Raw genomic sequence first — 20,643 nt, 5'->3', positions numbered from 1 at the left:
AGCACCTTAAAGGACAGCCATTATTCTTTCCCTTAGAAACAATTATTACTTAGAGTTAGATCCTATTATAGCCTAGAAAAGTAGAAGTTTGAAATAAAGGTTACGGAAGTGCTTGAATCTTTTGTGACACTCACTGAGAGATTATTTGAATGCAGCTTCATTAGTTCTAGTATCTGTCAATGGTTTTTCCACAATTAGCAGGTCAGATGATATAGACTGTAGCTCCTATATTTCACCGTGGTTATCCATAAAAGATACAAATCATAAATGCATTTTGGACCTAATCTGTGCTGAAACTGCGTTATGTCGAGGACACATCTAAATGTTATAATCTCATGATCTAAGAGCAAAGACCCCAGAACTTAATACATACAATGATATACTGTACGTAAGTTGGTCCTTCACTGTTAATAAACGAATAAAAAATATGTGAAAGTGACAAACGCATAAAAACACATGCATAAAACACATAAAAAAGGAAAAAGGGTATTTTTAGTCAATTTTATGTACTGCATGTTTATGATTGTTGCACATTTCAATGGAGGCAACAGTGTCTGTCAAATCAGAAGACATGTGATGTTTATCTGGAATAATTTGGATAAGGAAACAGACAGTGATGTGTAGCGACACGCTTGAAAGCAGTGACATTGAATTTAACTTTACAGCCGTTGTACTAAAAAAACATTTATTGACACCGAACACATCTGACCATGGGTGTTGGTTACATTCATGAGGCCAAGGCTGTCTAAATGTGAAATTGTCATAATACTATACCTCTATATATACACAGCAAATGCTTATTTCCATTGATTTATAGTGTCAGTATGTCGTGGTATTTGTACTGGCCTTATTAATGCATACAACTGTTATTTTTTGTGTTTGATTTACGCATGTTTGTTGAGAGATATTACTCAGATTTGAACAATCCTTTTGAATGAGCCCATTGAGTAAAGATTCCGGTTCTATTATAAAACAAACATGGCATATTTGTGTGGGATGTATTAAAGCGGGTTGGATTTGCAGACATCTTGATTTAAATCTGAGCGCTTTTTGAAAGAACATCTTGACAAATGCGTCAACCATCTGTTATCGGAGGAATTGATTCGCTTGTTTTGTGCTCCATCGATGGCATGTGAAGCCAGGTTATCGTGATATGATGATGTGCTTGTCTTTTGACTCGGTGATGTCATACTGTGATGGATGCATAGGCCTACATCATTTGCTCTCAGGTCAGTGGTGTGCCGGCCCCACGGGGAACTGCTGAAACTCTGCATGACAATAATGAGGCTTTTTGTATTTGGAAACGTGTAGTGTGAAAGCTCATCTGAACTTGCAGTGCTGTTGTTACAATGCCATGCCCCTCGGTAATATCCTGAATGAGAATATTTAGTCACCCACGCTCAGACTCCTCTTGCTAAACTAATTAGCAATGATAAATTCTTTTCCCGCAAGTGCCTTGTATTTATATCATAGGCTGGTGAGCGGTGTTAACTAAGAACTATCTAAAAAATGCATAGGTTTGTAGTTTTTCTAGGTTAAAAAATAAATATGCAGATTACTGTGTCTGTGCTGTTTGCAATATTTTTTAACAGTAAAAACTGAATAATAATAATAATAATTTACTTATGTAGTTATTGTCAGTGGCCGTATACATGTAGATATGCCATTATATAATATAATTTACAATGTTAGACATATTACATGAGCAAGTTCCATTTTTTTTGGCCACTGGGGAGGGTCTGTTCCTGTCACCAGCGTTGCGCAGAAGGAAAACACTTTTGCTGCGCCCCAATTTGCCAATACTATGCACTAAAACAATGTACTGTTTTTTACAGAAAAGTAGATACATTATAGAGCGTAGCAAAACGGTATGCACGCCCTGGGACATACTAACACAAAACAGAAGACATAATTGTGATCGTTAACTATCATGAATATCAAAGTACATCTTTATTTTGCATTTAAGTATTTATTTATTCATTTTTATTGAATGTTTACTCAATACAAGCATTTAAATAAGAGATTCAATTGAATAAGAGATGCAAAACATCTCTTATTTAATTGTATTAATGCAGTGAATCGTCACTAAACTCCGCCCTCTCACATTTACATTTACATTACTTTTAGTCATTTAGCAGACGCTTTTATCCAAAGCGACTTAAACAGAGTTAGGGAGCAATAAGCGATATGTCATAAAAGAGCAATAGTACATTAGGTGCTAATAAAAAGTTACTAGTTTCAACAAAAGCTAGACCACTACATGTTGAGAAAAGAGGGTTAGTGTACGTTTTTTCATTTGTCAGTCAAGTATTCACAGAAGAGATGGGTTTTAAGTAGGTTTTTTAAGGTTGTGAGAGATGTGGTTGAACTGAGCGCGTTAGTGAGAATGTTCCACCAGGAAGGAGTTAGCTGGAAGGTGATTTAATGCCCTTATGAGAAGGCATTTCAAATGGCGCCGCTCGTTTGCTGAATGCAGGGTTCTTGATGGGGTGTAATAGTCTAGGAGGGTGTGAAAGTATGCCGCCGCAGAGCCAGTGATAGTCCTGTAGGCAAACATCAGTGACTTGAATCTGATATGGGCTTCAACCGGTAGCCAGTGGAGAGAGATGAAAAAGGGTGTCACATGAGCCCCTTTGGGCTGTTGGAAGACGAGGCGGGCTGCTGCGTTTTGAGCCAGCTGGGCCTTTGCAGAAAGACCAGCAAGGAGAGCATTGCAGTAGTCCAACCTTGAGATTACCAGGGCTTGGACAAGGAGTTGTGCCGCATGCTCAGTGAGGTAGGGTCTAACCATTCTAATGTTGAATAAGGCATATCGACAGGATCGCGTGGTTTTTGCAATGTGTGGGGTGTTCCGGAAACACAGGTAGTTCTTTAAAAGGACATTAAAAGGCCACTGGTGCATCTCACAGTGCATTGTGGGTAACATCAGCCGTTAGAGTGTCCATGGATCTACGAATTTTAACAGGAAACTGCAGACCATCTGGGTACTTTGAGAATACTAATTTCAGCATACTATGATGTGGGACGTAATTCTATTCCGAATACTATGTAGGATGCACAGTATGCGAATTTGGACGCACCTTTTACTTCTGCAATTGTATTTTGTATATATATAACGTTAAACTTATACAGTATATAAAAGTTATTTATTTATTCGTTCAGTTCCAAATCTTGGTGAGCTACGTTGTGAGCTACTGTGTACAAAGACACCTAACTTGTAAGGTACCACCCTTACAAAAATATAACAATACTCACATTCGGGTGTTAAAACAATATTGTAATGTGGGGTTTCCCAAACAGGGCTTATCGATTGTCCATTTTTATACATGTTCCTTGTGTATGTTTTGGTTTCTTTAAAAAGGATGTCTGTCAGTACTTGGTGGTCATTTTGTTTCCATGTATCCTTAATACATTCATTATTAAAGAAAATGGGCAAGATAAGACAACACTGTCGTCTTAAAGACAGAATGACGGCTAAGAATACCGCTCTCTGTAGGTGGCAAGAACACCTCAATTATGGGCTACACGGCCTCGCCATTAAAATGAGCAATTAAGTGCCGATTGTCTCATTATATCAGCGGGTAGTTATTACCTCTGTATAGCAAACTTTTAGTGGGCGCTCTGGCAGAGTCCAGGAATATGGCAATACCCCCTGCAGGAAAAATGACATGAATTATGAAGGGCTGCTGACAGAAAAGAAGGAGCAATCTACAAGTTCACAAAGAACATAACCTATCTATGCCTTCAAGTGCTGGCATGGCGTTGAATGATTCATAACTATTCTCTGTCTAATGCCTGTGTAGTTTTTTCTCGTTTTATGTTCCCTAGAAGTTTGTTCTTCCTTTTTACCCTTATTTATGCTAATTGTGCCGAATTAAAACAGCAGAATACTTAATGCTAAGTCATTTGAGATGCCTCTCTTGATTTGATGATCTCCAAAGTCGCCAGCGTGTTTTGGTGTGATGCTGTCGGGACTCACCCACGGCTGAATACACACCCGCACTGTGTATTAGCAAACTGATGTTCAACCAGACAAACACAAACCAGTGGCCTTTTAATATCCTGCAAATTGTAGCTCAGTGAAATGATATGACCTTTGGGCATTGCATTGGATTTGGGCAGTGCATTAATATTTGGGTAAGACAATTAGCAATTTAAAAAAACAGGTTGGACCAGGTATGTTATTTGGATTTGTTATTTGTTTAATCACTGAAAAATCATGCAAGAATTATGGCCAGCGTTTGGCCTTTTGAGTAGTTGAGGATTAAGTGTCTGCTAAATGGCGCAGTCCTAAAGTCTAAACCAATCTGACATAATAACTTTACTACACTAAGAAGACGATTGGTTCCCTCGGTATCAGCAGCCAATGAGCTTGCTGCTGTACGTTTAAATCTTGGCTAGTGATTGTTGTAGCAGTGCAGCACATTTTCAGAAACCCTCCTCCTTCCCCAGCTCCACCTGTATAGATCTGCTACAAGGTGACCATGTAAGCTATGGGGGTTTATTCAAATGTTATATGTGCAGCAGCAGCACTTCGTATATGCACACAGCAGCATGCTGTGGATGTATTTGCAGTAGCAAGTCTCCGTACTTTCTCTGCCGCAGCGGCAGCGTAGCAGATCTATTCCAACAAGACCAAATAAATTTATATGTCATGTACACTACCATGCCAAACCCTCAGAGAGTTGTCATGGCAGAAATCCTTTTAATGTATTTTTGTTATCTGGAAACAACTCATGACAACAGTGAGTTTTTTGGAACGTCATCATGACTGTTTAAAGATTCATGGTTTAAAGGCGAAATGATATTGTCATTGCCATTACCATATATGAATTAATGTGCATTTTGCCATTAGGTGGATACTCGCCTTTGAGTTGTTCCAAAACAAAAAAAATTTTATCGTACTGATGAACACAGAGAAATATATTTTGAAGAATGGTTATAACCAAACAGATCTTGCCCCCCATTGACTCCCATAGTAGGAACAATTACTGAATAATTGTTTTTGTTCTGTTGAACACAAAAAATACATTTTGAAGAATGGGGACAGCAAACAGTTCACGGGCACTTTTGAGTACCATTGTATTTTTTCCTACTATGGTAATCAATGGGGGATGATTTTGGGGTGAATTATCCCTTAGAACCTGGTTTTATGTGCATTTTGAAGTTTCGTATCTGAAATAAGTGATGCACATATTCAAATTAAAACCATTAATTTTTCAAAAGTTTTAATATTTTAATGAGTGGGTTCTTGCATGTGGGTAGGTGGATGGATGGATGCACCTCTGGGGCTGTGGTCTAGGGGCACCATGAGGTTTTAATACGCCTATGCCTATGTTTTTTACTGATATTTAGTGCCAGTATTAGGAAGTGACGGTTTACTAGTTGAATGGAAACGGTGCTTATTCGCAAATGTTTAATGCAATTTTGCGCAAAAGCGAAATTTGCAACTTTGGATAGAAACCGGCTATTGACTGTGTGTGCGAAAACCATCGCTGCTCTGCTTCTTCAGCACCGTCCTTGAGACACAAGCATGCATTGCTGCAACTTTTTAAAGTTAAAAATGAAAAAGGAGTTACTTTATCATTCATCAAACCAATCATTAGACCTGGAATAATAGGGACATTTCTGTATGTGCATGTCGTGAATATTACGAAGGTGGAGGACTAGGCAAGTAATTCCTTCATGAGCCACTTCAAAGATTAAAACTCACATTCACGCAAGAGGGAGGAAGCATGAATATTCATGCTGAGAATACTTGTTGAACACTGAAGACTCAACCCACGCACACTGAAGCTCGAGTGAGGGGCGGTGAAGATGAAAGAGAGAGAAAGAAAGAAAGAAAGAGTGAACAAAGAACAAAATTAATGCAATTAATAATGTGCTATAATTTAACATGAATTTACCACAATAGCTGTATGCAAACAAACAGTCTATATGAAACGCGGTAGGCCAATCTCCTGACATCAATGCAGTTGTTTTTTGAGTTGCCTCTGTCTGGATGAGTGGATAGAGGTCTAGTGAGGCCAGAGACAGCTTCTTTCACTCTTTCAGTTGGTCCGACAGCAGTCAGGGACCCCTGGTATGAAAAGGTCTCCACCAAAACCCACACCACATGAACCACTGTTCTGCGTCACAACCGTTCACACCACCGTTCTGCGTCACAAAGGGTTCTCTGTGGAACCAAAGATTGTTCTTCTACACCCTTTAAAATTAAGGTGCTAAATAGGTTCTTCTATGGCATCAAAAAACAATCTCCTGACATCAATGCAGTTGTTTTTTGAGTTGCCTCTGTCTGGATGAGTGGATAGAGGTCTAGTGAGGCCAGAGACAGCTTCTTTCACTCTTTCAGTTGGTCCGACAGCAGTCAGGGACCCCTGGTATGAAAAGGTCTCCACCAAACCCACACCACATGAACGCATAACACAAACCTTACATAACCTCTTACTGGAAAAGGACCCACTGTTTTGTATCCTATTTAACTATGCAGTGCCGGGTGTCTCTTTAAAGATCTAATCTGATCTAATTTGATAACATAATTATATGATATTATTGGAATACGCCATAGCTTGATGTTAAATGAACTGAAGCCACTGATACACATGATAACAAGTTTTAAGGGGGTTCTTGGAGTTTTTTTAACACAATTATCATTCAACAGCATAAGACAAGCAGCTATACTTTAAAAAAACGGTTCTTCTATGGCATCGTGAAGCACCATCATTTTTCTCTAAATGGTTCCATAAAGAACCTTTAACATCCGAGGAACCGTTCTGCGTCACAAAGGGTTCTCTGTGGAACCAAAGATTGTTCTTCTACACCCTTTAAAATTAAGGTGCTAAATAGGTTCTTCTATGGCATCAAAAAACAATTTGAAGTGTGTTGCATCGCTGTGAAGAACCTTTTATATTTAACAGTGAACTTTAAAGAGTTTACATTGTATGTGTTTTGCAAAACTAATTTGCTCCTGTTGTAATTCACAAATCTATCTAGACTTGAATTCCCCCCTGTAGCACAGTTTGCATAGGCTATAGATTTCAGCCTTTTCTTTATAGATATTTCATTTAAATCTACTGTTGTATAAATTATATAGCAGAATCTTTTCATTGTGTTCTTATTATTTTGATCTTGCGAAGTTACAGTTTTTCATATTTGTAAAGCAGTCCGTATTTTTATACTGGTAAATAAGGTAAGGAATCACAATAAGAGAGGAGAGATGAACTAGGTGCTTCGGATGATCTATAGTTTGACTCTGCAATGCTGCTTACCGAAGCTCCTCGGGTTATTTTCTGTGGATTAGAAGTTCTGCTTTCCACAACTAGACTCATGACACAATGTGTGTGTGGGGGTGGAAACAATGCTGTCACACTGGAAAACACACTGTAATGCTACAGAGCCTGAAATAAAAACAACACTTACCCCCTAATGAAGTGAAAGACTATCGAGTCAACAGACAAATCTTACAAATACGTGTACTTGGATTGTCTCTCTTTTAAATATGACGACTTTACTTCTGTATCACAGACGACCCATGGCCTTAAAATACAGTATTATGAAAAGAAACAGCATACACCCATACATACGACTGTAAATAGATAAAGCTTTGACTTCTACTTTAAGACATGAGCATTGAAAAGACATTATATTGAATGTTTAGAGTTCCTCACAATGTTACTTTTAAGCAATATATGAACACATAAATTACTTCTTCAACTTCAAATTAAATAGTTTCTATACAATTTAATTTTCATAAAGTGAAATCTAATCTTGGCAGATTGATATTACAAATAGATGTTGCATTTTTGTTTTATTTTGACCAAAGCTCAGTGTCTTGCAATGGACTATCTGACTTACAACACTTACCTTTTAAAAGCGAAATGCTCATTTAAAACACTCCAAACTTTTGTGATGGAAAACCATCAGTGCTTTTGGAAATCGCCATTAATACTCTCTGCTGGCTGAAAATCATCTTTATTATGGCTAATTACAAATGCACCACCAAATGAACAGCAGCAGAAAATTACAAATATAATGGCATTATTACAAAACCGTCAAATGCGGAATAATGAAGTGGAATGGATTTTGCTCACAGCAGTGTGGTCAGAGGGCTATAGTCTTTGGAGACAGAAAACTGTGGAGAGGATGAGGAGGAAGTGAGATGAAGGAGGAGAGGGGGCGTTATGTTACTCCTACGCTAAATATGGACTATTAGAGCTTCTGGGGAATTATTAAATTCTGCACAGTTCATTTTATTTCATTCTGGTTATAGGAAAATGCTGTAAGGCAGCCTCAACGAATAGCAAATCACTTTGTTCTGTCAGAGGAATGCCCGGCTTATTAGATTCATACGTCTTATATTTTTTCTTGATATTCAACAACTGACCCCAAATAGTCAAATTGTATTATATCTTGTATTTTGACCGGTCATTATCCCTTTTAAGGGATGTTTTTTATTCAACTACATCATCTCTTCCTGTTCTTGACTAGTGATACGTTGCATAACTCACTGCATGATCACTTTATTTTTACAGTTCACGGCTAAATCAAAATACATCTGTGCTTGTGCTTGTTATAATACAAATTCTGTATTACGTTTTCATTTTTCGTTCATTTCACCAAAACGATTGCGATTGTGTTCACGTGTTAGTAGGTTTGTGTTTCTGTACTGTGAAAATCCATATGGTGCACATGTGCAGGATTATCAGTTCTCCCTGCCTCTCTTTTTCCCTGCATCAGGCGAAACTGGTTATCTCTTCTGAACTTAAAATCGATGCTGAGTTTCCCTCCAAGTTGCACATTTGTCCCAATGACTTGAATTGTGTTATTGTAGAAACAAAGCGATTGGAGCAGGGTGTATGAGTTGGACCTGAGCTTCTTCAAGTCTAGTTGGCCCAGGATGTTCACTTATGTTCCCTAAACCTTTGTGCCACTGAACGCCTTCCCAGTGTGCAGTTTTCTTAGTGTTTCATTGACTCAATGACTTGCACAAGCGTATCGTTGATGTATTAGGAAACTCGCAGAGTTGGCAAAGGTCTGTCGAGTTCATAGTTTGCCAGGGGAAGCATCACTATTTTCAATGCTCATAGACTGTGACTTAACAAATTGCCTAATGTCACGTGACTGAGACACTTCTATTTGTACATACATGAGCGTGTAAGAAAATAACTATTCTCTCTTCATTTATTTACCCTACCATTGTTCTAAACCTGCCTGTCTCTTCTGTGGAACGTCAGGAAGTCAACAAGGCATCTTTTATTCTTTGTTTTCTTAATGATTTGCACACATGGCTTTGTTTTGATATTTCACAACACATTATTAACTCTGTGTTTTTAATACATAAATGCTGGATAGGAAAAATGTAGACTTTTTAGTTTGCAGTTCAGACACAACAAATAAATACACAATGATTTAGTCCAAACGTTATCAAGCACTCTATGCAAATCACCATTTGGTAGTCGTAATATTCATAAGGTTTGCTTACTGACGCGATCATTCCGCACAGTGTTGTTTCCTCTTCTGAGTAGATGATCTCTCTTGATCTCAAGAGGATCCTGGACTAACCACCTGTAAGCTTTAAGAACTCCACATCCACTCCAGCTCACATAACTGCGGATTCTCCGTTGGAGTGCACTAGTGAGATGATAAGCCTACCTGTGAAATTTCAATTCAGTTTTGTCACATGGCTATAACTGCACATGTAAATTACACCTCACATGTGCAAAGATGCTGATAAGTAGGTGTTATTGGAACTAATAAATGTTAACATACCGTAGTTTGGGAAAAATACAAATGAGTAATGAGAGTTGACAGAGAGTTACGTGAACTGGGGTTTTAAACCACTGAGATTTGACTAGCTATATTTCTATCCAACAACAAAATATCGCGAGATTCCTTCTCATATAATCAAAAGAGCTTAACTGACATTGTGTGCCAGTTTTCCTAAAAGTGACAATGGAATTGGAAGTTGTATCCTCTGTGGGATCCACTGTGGCTTTTTTGTAAGTGACTTGCGGTTTTTAGTGCATGCAGAACTTAATGTTTGGTAGCTATCAACAGCAGATGCCCGATGTCTGGGATCACCAGCTGTCAGACAGTTCTGAGAGACATCAGGAGCCAATCATTTTCATGACTTTGGCTCCAGAATTTTATAATGACCAGAATTATTCTTCATTAACGGTAAATGTGTTTTCATTAAAGCTTATGCATATGTCTTCTCAACAAATAAACAGTCTCTCAGTGTTTTATTTTTATTCAGATTTATCCAGAGATTCACTTGCTGCCATATTGGGGAGGGCCAGATAGCCCTTTTTATTCCTTGTCTTCGCTTACATTTAATTTTATTAGATGAATGACCGATAAAATGAAAGTCATAACGAATTGTGCAACGTCATGCTTGGCGAGCAGTGATTTGGCTTATTTTTTAGTTAACATTTCCCTAATGTAATAAAATTGCATGTACATAAAACTGTTCACTTATATTTGTCTTGCCCTACCCAATATGGTGGCACCTGACCCCCTAAAAAGTAAAAAGGCCCCAATGGAGCGTCCATGTACGTCTACATAGCCAAATAACTTGTTCTAACAATCTTCAGTTATGAATTATTTTTTCTTTTTCTTTTTTTATCCAGTGTAGGTGTATCAGTACGTAGCCAGTCTTACGTGCAATACATCTTCATTAAGATCTGACCTGTCAAAATATTTGTCAGGTTATTGGATTGATGGGCCGTGTTTTGATCGCAGCACTGCTTGACAGGTTTGTTTATATTAACTTCCATCCCACAGTGTTGAACATGCACGCCTGCGGGAATGTGTATGCATTCAGGCATGTGCACTGTAGAGAGTTTCAGACAGATTCATTAACTCAAAGAGACTCATGGGATGGAGTTTGGCCGACTCAGAGTGACAGGGTGTATGCTAGCACTGCTCAGTGGGTGTTTGTAGTTAATGTGAAATTTGCCAGTGATGATCTTAATAATGGTCACTTTTGCTGCCCTCGGTGTGTTATACTCTGACAAAATACCCTGGATGTCTAATAGAGGCAGTTCAGGTGCATATTTTAGGTAGATTTTATAACATTAGTGTCCTTTACAGCTCTACTGTTTCTTCTTATATCGTGACCCCACAGTTCTGTCTGTCAGAAATATTTGTTAAATTGTAGGCTCACGGCTGATGTTGGGTTATTGTTGATGACAGCTAAAATATCCCTTGATGCCAGATCATTTCTGATATATTATTTAATTATGCCCATCAGCCAATATGAAGCCCTAATGGGTAGCTGTGATAATGAATGATGTCTATGGAACAATGAGAATCTGTCAACATCTTAATACAGTTCTAATCTCCTTTTCATCAAGACCTTGTATCTCAATTATCAAACCACACTATTTATTTTAAGATCAATCATCAGATTCATAAATGAGGTTTTATTCAAGGATTCCAAATAACAGGGGGGTGTAGCTTTTGACCCCCGCTGCCTCTCGCAGAACTTATCCAAAGTCAGTTAGTTTCAGCCTCTTGTTATATCATCTCCATAATTGGCTCATTGTTTCCTCTCGCTATGGTCTTTAGTTTGAGTCCACTGCCGAGTCACAGCGGACTGTCTCACCCACAGTGTCCAGGTCAGCTGCTGTGCTTGGCCTTTAAAATCAGCCCCGTCAAGCATCCAAATGTCAGCGCACGAGCACACCTCAAGCGTGTTTGTTTGGATGAGAGTTTCGGAGATCGATTCTGCTCACACAGTCCCTGCCGTACGGCTCGTCTCTTCCTATGTGTGCAGTGAGCGCTGCTTCTGTTCTACTGTATACAAACAGAGTACAGGCTGTTCTTTCGGTCTGCTGTGAAGAGCTAGGATGAAGCCTCTCTCGTGTAGTTTTTCAAACACTTGCTGACTTTGAGCAGCGACACTTCTCACTGATAGGCCGATCATTATTTCTTTTTTTGATGTCATCTTTTTTGATGCGGTAGCAGGTTTTCAGTGGCTGTGGTGCTCTGTTGGCTGGAGATTTTACCGCTGTCAGCATGCACACACACCTTCAAACATTGTTTAAATATTATTCAACTCCACGGTGTATAAATCCAGCTGAAGTTTAGCCTATGCGACTTACTTTACATAACAACCTCAAAAAGGTTCTTAGACAGACTAGCAAAGTTGCTCCGCTGCTCAAATTACACAACAATTGTACCCTCATCTGTTACATTGTTGTTGTAGCAACCCTGTTGAATAAAACAGCATATGCTGGTTAGGTATGTTTTTAAGCATATTAGCTAAGCTGGTCCTTAACTGGTCCTGGTTCAGCTCATAAGCTTAAACTAGCACATGACCAGCTAAAACCATCTATAGACCAGCACATGACCAGCTAAAACCAGCACATGACCAGCTCAAACCAGCTATGGACCAGCACATGACCATCTTAAACCAGCACATGACCAGCTAAAACCAGCTATGGACCAGCACATGACCAGCTTAAACCAGCTCAAACCGGCTACCTTTTTTAAAACATCTCCACAGTTTTCTATCTCCAAAGACTATAGCCCTCTGACCACACTGCTGTAAGCAAAATCCATACCTAACCAGCCTATGTTGTTTTTTCAACAGGGAATGCGCATATTACGCAATAGAATGCAGAGGAGCTGCACATATTACAAGATCTTTGGCCCAGATGCATCCCTGACCATCCTTATTTGATTTTTTCAGACTAAAAAAACCTTTTTCTTACCGTTGTTGGGAACTCTTGGACTTGGCAGTTACCAATGAGCCCCAGGCAGAAGTACAATGCTCTACATTTACCGTGACCAGAAGATTGTCAAGAAGTTTTTAAAGGTGAAAAACTTTTTTTGAGGAAATTCTCAAATGGTGTACAGAATGTGACAGATACACTGCACTTTGGAGTCAGCACATCTCTCTGTGTGACATCTGTAGATGCTGAAAGTGCTCCATAGCGATTGCTTACGTTCGCACAATAATCTTGTTCTAATTTCAGCTTCACTGTGATAGCCTGTCAAAATTAGGCATCACATTATGTGACAGAGTCAGTGAAAAGAAGAGTACTTTATGAATTTCCGTAACACATTTTATACCAAAATAGAATGTGCTTTGGAGAAGTAGAATAAAAAGGGTATAATTCAAGGTTAGTACCCCCAAAAATGAAGAATCAACTACTCTTCACGTCAGCCCAAACTTTCCTTTTTTCTGTGGTAAGCAAACAGACAAATATAGCTTCATAAAAGCATCAAAAAGCACCATAAAACAGTCATGTCAAATAAAAACCTGGTGTCACAATCAAGCGGAGAAGCAGCCATTATACCTCATTTTCTGATCTTCTTACTTTACCCTAGCTTTGTTTATGCATTTGCATTTTTCTTGACTGTGTAAAGTAAATTAAATGCAGACTGTCATGTAAAGCGATTTCTAAAACCAAACAAATGCCGCTGTTGAAAGCTTTTATACTATTTTAAAGTTCAGTAATGCTGATAAATAATAAATGGAAAACAATGCCACTGAGTCTGCATAAATATTAGCCTGCTTTACGAAAAAGTAAACAACAACCAGTAATATATTGAAGAATGAAGAAACCCATTACATGCAAAAGAGGAAAGAGTTTTTTAATAACCAGCGATTACAGTTTAATATTCCTACTAAAGTTATCCGTCCATGAGCAGTAAGCGATTTTCGTCTTGTCAATATTGCCGTTTGATTATTATGAATGACACGGTAAAGAGCGACCGCTATATTACACAGCATTCACATTGCAAAGTATAATGCACAGAGTTTGGATGTTAGATGCGCAATAAAGATGCTCACCAATGCAAGCATTTGAAGAATGCTGTTCGCAGAGAATGCAGTTCCTTGTCTGTAAGACATAGACTTCAGATTATACTCGGTACTACAGAAAGACCTGCAGATTTGTATATTGTATTGTAATACTGTATATTTAACCACCTTGTCGTACGTCACGTTATAAATATTTGACTTAAGCTAATATAATAAATCTGTATATATATGTTTTATAAAACTTTGTGTTCGGCCAAATCTATGGGAGATGATTTATTTTAAGTGACCTTATTCTCTAAAACAAACTAAATTAAAACAGAGCAATAACAATAAATAGTGAAATTGAATGATCCAGCAGAGGCTGTTCTTTTGCATGCTTGTCTTCAAGCGTGATCGTAATGTGGATATAGAGATAGATACATAAAAGGAAAGGGCATAACTCTCCTCGGCTCGGAAGTCTCCGTGTGAGAAGAATTTAATTCATGTCAACATCGTGTGTGAATGAAAGTGTATGTGGGAGAAAGAGGGGGGGGGGGGAGAGAATGGAAGAGCTTGTTTTACGGTTGGCATTCTGTGCCAAACCTCAGCCATGTTTGTGGCTGTGCATACTGCAGTGTGAATTATCTGAGAGGCGAGGGTAATCCAGACTCTATGACCTGTCGAAGAGGACTTTGCTCTCAGCGGATTGACGCGTGCTATTGTTAGGAACGCATTTGATTTAATGGTCTGCTTCTTCTAAAACATCAAAGAAAACTGAAATTGTTGACACAGGATGTGTCCAAAGTCTAGTGTATATATCACACTATTTGCGGTAGCAGCCAGTGGTGTCTGAAACCATGGAATCTCAATAAATGATCAACACTCAATGGCTTGAGGATACCCACAATGCACTTTTGGTTCACGTCAAATGAATTTCTCCGAAAAAAATCACTTTTATTGAATCTAGCAGTTCAAGTGGACTATGATGTATGTTATAGACAGATTAGACATGTAACTGTAGTGTAACGTGGGAGTTTGACAAGGAATGCTTGGGTTCCTATGGAAATAACATGCATTGGTTGCATTATTTAGCTTTATTCAGAGATTAGCCTTCTCTGAGCAGATTTGTGTTTTGCAGATGTACAGCACATTTTTTCTTTTATTGTTTTTTACGAACTCAGGCATCCTCTAACAAATCTAATCCCATCCGGATAAGAATGCTTCTTCTCATTTATTTTGACCTTTGTCAAATAATCATTTTCTTAATGCATGCAAATCTTCTCACTACCGGTGTACTTTCATTACATATTTAGCTCCGTCTCTCTAAAGGAGACACATAGGATGCACTTTTTTAACCCACACATTTTCATTTGCTCTAAATTTAATCTTGTTGTCTAGGAGGACCAAATCTGATCGCATTTGTGATGTCTCATTGCCAAGGCACCTTTGTCCATCTCACTCTTTCGCCTTCCTGTCCGTCGTCCTCCTTAGCCTACACAAACAAACACTCCACCGGTCCACAGCTCTACATCGGCCGTTTGTAAACTCTTGTTTGTCTGCCCTCTCAGTTTCTGCCCTTTTAGATTGCAATCAGTTAAGTCTCTTTGGTTGGTTTAGCTCCTCGTGACAAACACAATACCATGCCCTCTGACGTTCCCAATAGCCCGTTTGGCCCCAGAGCCTTAAGCACTATAACTCTGAGCACTCAGATCTGCTGCTGGGTCATCTACTCTCCCATCGATTGATTCTGCCTGCTCCAGTAATCTGCTAGATGGTTGTATTTACCGGGATTAACCTGTTTCCAAGTAGACTGCCAAAATGTTGAGAGAATAGGACTCGGGTTTACAGATGGTATTTAGTCTGATAGACACAAGGCAAAATGCAATTTGTGGGAAATAGTATGTAAGACATTTCACATGTATTTTTAAGCACTTTAGAATAAATCAAGCATCACTTATACTATCGCTGATTCGTTACGTGTCCAGGATTTTATACGTGGGGTGGCAAAGGGGGACAGAAGCACAATGAGGGGTGGCAATACCTAAACATATAGTAAATCTTCATTTTTGCAGTAGCGTTGTCCGGATTAGGAATATTATTGATTTTGAGTCTGGTTTGAATCTGGTTCAGATAGATTTTGTAGTGATGCCCCCCATATACCCAATCCAAAACATTTGATTATTATTGATTAAGTCGTGAATGTAGGGTCAGTGCTAAGAAACCAAGAGTCCCGCTTGCCGTGAAGATCCTGGCAAGGGCTAAATATGTTTTTAGCATCGGCGTGCCTGGAAAAAAAACATGCTGCACCACAAGGAATCAGCATTATCATAAAAATAGCTACTTATTCACACTAGACTGCAAAAGACTAATGCCACAGTCACACTAAACTGCAAAAATTTTACAGAGACCCCTGTGTATCTTGGATGAAGTTGACTGGGCTTCCTACACAGCATTTTTAAGCAGCTGAAAACTACAGCGTTTGACCCCCCCCAAAAAAATATTGTTTGGTGTTGAAAAAAGCCCGGCGCTGAGTGTGGAATTAATGTATTGTCCCAATTAAAAAGAATATCACTCACACCTAGTAATCATTGTTTGGACAGTTTAATTTCCCTAGAAAGCGGTATCGTTTTCCTCATGAAAACACCTTATCAGTATGCTAGCAGCGGAGCGGTGAGGATGAAAGCATTGTGACATTTAAGTAAAGAGCAGCCCTCACAGTAAGGAGCATTTAGATAAAGGCATATATAATCATAAATATTGGGTATGTAAGTGTACATCTAGTAGGTGTGTGTCCTCCTACAATCATTTAAGACATGGAATAAAAACGTTGTAGATGGAGGTTTAGATTATCAAACCGAATTCAGTGAAACCCCGAAGGGAGTCAAAATCGTACCCACAGTTCTTTCAAATCAATTGGTCGTGGTAAACACTACGGAGGAGCAGCGCCTCTGATTTTAAATTTAACACAATTCAGACATACAAGCTCTCAATTCTGATTGAATACGAATACATGTGTTAATACTACATTGTCAAACAGCATATTCAACACAATCTCACAGCAAAAAAAACGTCACTATGAAGCGGCTAATTCGTATGAATACGTACAAACTCATCCATACATTTACAGGAGGTACGATTCGCTATTGTGAAAGTAACTTTTAGGTGCAGGGTTGGGGTGGGGCTTCAGCATGGCTTTTTTAAAGTCTTTTTTTTTACGATTTACAACGTAAGAATTTATACAAATTAGCCATCTCGTAAAATAGCATATTTAAATGATTATACAATCGCTTGATCACATGCATTGGGACTCCAACATGTGCCTCGTTTACTTTACTATAATTTCCCATTTTTTTTTTTTATATTCTTGTCAGATTACTACTTTCCAAAAACAATATAGAGCTATGCATCCGCATTTTTATTAAATAAAATACAATTTTAATAACACAAACTACAACTAAAGTTGAAGACCTGTTCCTCTTTCTAGCAAGTGATGTGATGTTTCTCATGCCCAGACAGGCAGACTGACATCAGTGAATGTGAGAATTAAGAAAGAATTCATTTTTAGTGAGATGGGCGTCAGATTTTAAAGTAGACACAATCTCATAAATCCAGTAATAAAGAAGAGTGCATGTCTGAGACGGATACATGAGGAGCAGCGACCCCACTGTTTGAGAGCTGTGTGCGGGGGCAGCTTACCAGGATCTGTCACTGATTCGGCGACATCTGCAGGACGGGAGGAAAGGTACAAATTATTCTTACCAAAATCTATACATGGAAAAATGCATAGGAAATCATCTTGTGGTATTTAAAGAGTTTGAAACATCGATATATTCTTTACACAAATTGAATGACTGCACCTCAAACTGCTTTGGTGCAAAAGTCACATTCCTCCTCATCTCCTCACATACAGTAACCAGACTGCTGTTTAAGGATTTCGAACCTCCGCACAGATGTCAGGATTTATTATGCGTCACCTTCTCAAATGCAAGCTGGTCTGGTGCCAGAATCATGAATATTTGCAGGAGACCATAAAGTATCAGGAGGCATGTAGATGTATTATTTCATTGTGGATCACCCAGACACCGCAGATGTTTAGTTCTGAATGCTTTGGCCATGTGTCCACCAAAGCTTATTTTAGAGGTCACTGTATTTTTTTCTAAATTTTTTGTCACAGAAATGCAATACAGTACTGTTTCTTCCATGCTCAACGCTGAGCGCTCAGTCGCTGAGAGTTACTAGTGCTATTACCTCATCATGATACGGCAGTGGATATTCCGTATCAAAGCGCCTCAGCTTTTCAGACAACCACCTTAAACACTTTCTTGGGCACACAGGCTTACTGTATATGTTATAAACAATATATTAGATCACTAACTAATGCACTTGTATCATAGAGAAATCAGCATCTAAAATATGTTTTGTAGGTATTTATATTAGTCAGGAGAACCAGATAATAATGATGGATTCAAAATTGGAATATCTTTATCATATATCTCTCCAGAAATGCAGCATGTGGAAAAATTTGCACTTCAAAATCGTGCGAAAAATTTGACAATGCTTTAAGAAAACAAAGGAAAAAGCACTGCACGTTTCCGGTATCTACCCAGTAGGCTTTGCAATCGCTACAATCATGGTAGAGTTGGGAAATAAACTGCCAGGCATTGGGAAAGAGCACACAGAGGAGAACAGAAAATCAATCTCACTCGGACATCCAACAGCACAGAGAGAAACATGGTGTGGGATGCTGATGGCATCTGTCATCGCGGACTCTGGTGTGATGGGGGGCCGACATGGGGTCACACTCAAGGGTTATTGTCATTTTAATAGACAAGCGTTTCTTATCTGTCGCGGATCATTTATTTGGGCAAAGAGCAGCCGCTACCGTGGTAGAGGAAGTGGGTGCGGCACTGGGGCGTTAAGTAGAATGCTCGTGACAGCTTGTGGATGGCGGGCAGAAGCTGTCCTCTTTGATCTGTCAAACCTGCGTGATGGAACGCACTCATGTACAATCTGCTCTTTCGTGAGATCGTGCGCAGCTGGGGTTTCAACCACATCCGCCTAATGCTTGTTTTGACATGGAGATGTTGACGGCCTATCATGATTGAGGACTTGTCAAAATCCAGGAAGTGATGAGCGGTTATTTCACGGGTCAGCGTTCAACAGCAAACCTGATTGCCGATGACCTTCGAAAAGCAACAGTTATAGTTCAAGGTTAGAATGAAAATACAATGAATATGTGTCTTAAGAGAATTTTTTTTTCATTTTATAATGGTTTTGTTTGTGCCATTCCTGTTGCCTCGTGTGTCTTGTCGAACCTAGATTGCTGTAGAAGGAAACCTCTAGGCATCATGCTAACGCTTAAGTCATTACCATGGCAACCGATAAGAAGACATACGGCCTAAATTAATGGACCTGGTTTCATTACATGGAAAATGTTGGTACAGGCAATCAGTCCTTGAAATTGGGATTGAAAAACAAATCGGTTTGGTGTGGATAAAGCCTGTTACTGACGCTCCCACTGTAGTCATCAGACCTCTGTGGTTTCAGCGATGAAGTAATTGTCAGTATCAGAGACAGATCACGAGCTCAGCCGTAAAGTACAGCAGGAGATGAATATTGGCAGAGTGTTTGATAAATCAGTGCCGCTTGACTTGGTCATGTGTGTTTAGGAGGACTGTACACTCACCATTGGCCGGCCAGCATTACGTAGGACTGAACAGAGAAAGCCAGCTGGAACTGGATGAGTAAAACAGAGATAGAGAGAGAGAATGGGTATGAATTATGGGTTGGGGGGTTCAATCTAGAAAAATTCTACAATATAGCGAATTGGATTTCTGAAAGCAGCGTTGGACTGGCCTCATTAGTCAGCAAATACACACATTTGAGTACATTGCAGAAAAAGTTTTATCAACCTCTTGCATGACAGAGCAGCACTTTTCTAAACACTCGCATTCTCCAAGTAAATCCTTGCCATGCTAGAGTCTTGTTTCTTTCTCTGTAACACTTTACAAGGTTGTATTTGTTAACAATTATGCATTAGCGAACATAATGAAAATGAAAAATGAATCTACGGCATTTATATTATTATATCTTCATGTCAATTTAAGCATTTACTAATTCATTTAAAAAATCTAACGTTGAAACTGTTTTTAGAAGTTAATGCAACATGAAAAATTGTAAACACATGAATTAACATCAACAAGGATAAACAATTCTGATAATCTATTGTTAATTGTCGATTTAATTTTAGCTGACGCATTTACTGATCGTAAACTAATACAACCTTATTGTAAAGTGTTAGCATTGTTTCCGCTCAACTCATTTCTCCCATGTCCTCTAAATACAATGCAGTTAAATGTCTCCCCACGCATTAGATTGCAAGTTAAGGTGCATTCACACTAAGGATAATAACTAACTTTTTTAAATGGTTCGCCATTTTGAAGAATGGCATAATCCACACTACGACTATAATGATATAGTCCCCCTTTGAATTTAAAGATCTCATTTATTCAGAACGCGAAACTGCAGTGTGAAAGCTATAATAAACATAATGTTATTGTTAAAGTTATCTTCATAGTGTTGTTCTTGGCGTGAACGGGAATTTAGTGAGAACAGTTTTATTTGCTTAAAAAGGTACCCATAGCAACAGTATGTCCAGTGCATCCAATAAACATTAGACATTTATGGAGTTCCTATAACGTTGCAATGCTCAAAATACATCTATACTTATGGTATTTAATGTATGGTATGTTTGGGTACCCTAAGATGCAACCAGGAATGCCTAAAAATGTCACCATACATGAAGGTTATAAAATAATTGGAGAGAAGTAGACGCTACGCATGTACACTGACAGAGCGCAGCATAAGCACGGCAGGTGTAGGTGTAAGAGTCA

General features: G+C 38.8%; 1 protein-coding gene across 1 annotated transcript in view; it reads left to right on the top strand.

The window, feature by feature from the left end:
* grid1b (glutamate receptor, ionotropic, delta 1b) overlaps positions 1 to 20,643 on the top strand; it is a gene marked incomplete at both ends in the record, with an annotated part of 235,998 nt that overhangs the window by 8,554 nt on the left and 206,801 nt on the right. The window lies entirely within an intron of this gene.

The sequence above is a fragment of the Barbatula barbatula genome (assembly GCF_947034865.1).
Source record: "Barbatula barbatula genome assembly, chromosome: 16".
NCBI lineage: Eukaryota > Metazoa > Chordata > Actinopteri > Cypriniformes > Nemacheilidae > Barbatula > Barbatula barbatula.
The sequence above is the reverse complement of the archived record's forward strand: the minus strand, read 5'-3'. Positions and strand labels throughout refer to the sequence as shown.